We start from the raw sequence: 2,011 nt of genomic DNA on the forward strand, positions 1-2,011 counted from the left end.
GGATATAAAAGCAGTCAGTCATCTGAAAGGAGGTAGTGTTGCTATAAACCTGCTTGAGTTTGAGGAATATGGAACTTGAAGGCAGATTCTGGTCCTATTCTGGTGGCACAAAAGTGGGCTATAGAATCAATTCACATAAGTCATTGCACAGAAAAACAGGACTTAACCTTGCACTCTTCAGAGCACTTAGAGCCACAGGAGGAAATAAGGCTAATTCAATTGTTCTAATTCAAGGCTCCAGTACTGATGGTGGGTCAGGGATAAAAATTTTCTATGAGGTAATCTCAAAGATAATACAAGGAATAGACTCCACTTTTTTTTTTTTTTTTTGCAAATAAGGAAAGATTTTATTTTGGGGTAGTAGGAAAAGAGAAAGATAAAAAAAAAGCTGGATGAGGCAAATAGCTTATTTGCTGGATGCTTTCTAGAATTCTTCACTTTCATCTTTGCCCTCTATGGAGTTTGTGCCTACTTCCTCATAATCCTTCTCCAGAGCAGCTAAATCTTCCCAAGCCTCGTAGAATTCTCCTTCCTCCATGCCTTCACCCACATACCAGTGCACAAATGCCCTCTTGGCATACATGAGGTCAAATTTGTGATATAGACAGGCCCATGATTCAGCAATGGCTGTTGTGTTACTCAGCATACATACAGCTCTCTGTACTTTAGCCAGATCTCCACCAGGTACGATGGTTGGGGGCTGGTAATTGATACCAACCTTAAAGCCCATGGGACACCAGTCTACAAACTGAATGCTTCTCTTGGTCTTGATTGTGGCAATGGCGGCACTGACATCCTTGGGTACCACATCACCTCGATACAGCATGCAACAGGCCATGTACTTGCCATGACGTGGGTTACACTTTACCATCTGGTTGGAGGGGGTCAAAGCCTTTTCAGCAGAGACAATGGGTGAGTAGGTGATGAGGGGGAAGTGGATTCGAGGATCAGGCACCAGCTTGGTCTGAAACTCTGTGAGGTCTACATTGAGGGCACCATCAAAGCACAGAAAGGCAGTGACACAGGAAATGATCTGGCCAATGAGCCGGTTGAGGTTGGTGTATGTTGGGTGCTCAATGTCCAGGTTCCGGTGGCAGATGTCATAGATGGCTTCATTGTCCACCATGAAAGCACAGTCTGAGTGCTCTAGTGTGGTGAGAGTGGTTAGGATGGAGTTATAGGGCACCACTACAGCTGTGGATATCTGTGGGGCTGGGTAGATGGCAAACTCCAGCTTGGATTTCTTGCCATAGTCAACAAAGAGACTCTCCATCAGCAGAGAGGTGAAACCTGACCCTGTGCCACCTCCAAAGCTGTGAAATATCAGGAATCCCTGTAGCCCTGTGCATTGGTCTGACAGTTTTCAGATGTGCTCCAATATAAGATCAATTATTTCCTTCCCAACAGTGTAATGGCCCCGGGCATAGTTATTCACAGCATCCTCTTTGCCAAAGATCAGCTGTTCAGGATGGAATAGCTGTTTATAGATGCTAGTCCAAACCTCATCTATTACCGTAGACTCCAAGTCTACCAGCTCCAGGCTCACTGAAGAAGGTATTGAAGGAGTCATCACTACCCCCCAAGGTCCTGTCACTGGACATGGTATCATTGGGTTGGATACTGTGCCCTAAGCAATACAATTCCCTGTAGGTATTGCCCAAATGCACTCTGGCCTGGCCAACATGCATGGAGATACACTCATGCATGGTGGCTCCGACGGGTGAACATGGGAGGGTGCTGTTGACTGCAGACAGGTTACGGGTCTCGGGAAACACAGGAAGTAGACTCCACTTTTAAATAGGCATTATATCAGGAGAAAGTTGATAACTGTGGCCACAACTTGAAATGGGTCACAGTAGACTAAGAGAAAAACCAGAAAATGAGGAAGAGGTTAGGACCTGGTACCAGTCACCCCATTCAGATCTGCAGCAGTAATAATATCCATATAGCAGAAAGGTTAAGAGTAAACAAGTCCCAACCAACATGAATACCAAAGACCAACAGGAGTACC

The 2,011-nt window shown here is 45.4% G+C and overlaps 1 pseudogene; it reads right to left on the minus strand.

The window, feature by feature from the left end:
* Window positions 1-424: 424 nt before the first annotated feature.
* Window positions 425-1,706, minus strand: LOC140513282 (tubulin alpha chain, testis-specific-like; annotated as a pseudogene).
* Between the last annotated feature and the right edge of the window lie 305 nt (window positions 1,707-2,011).

Source organism: Notamacropus eugenii, chromosome 7 (assembly GCF_028372415.1).
Source record: "Notamacropus eugenii isolate mMacEug1 chromosome 7, mMacEug1.pri_v2, whole genome shotgun sequence".
Lineage (NCBI taxonomy): Eukaryota > Metazoa > Chordata > Mammalia > Diprotodontia > Macropodidae > Notamacropus > Notamacropus eugenii.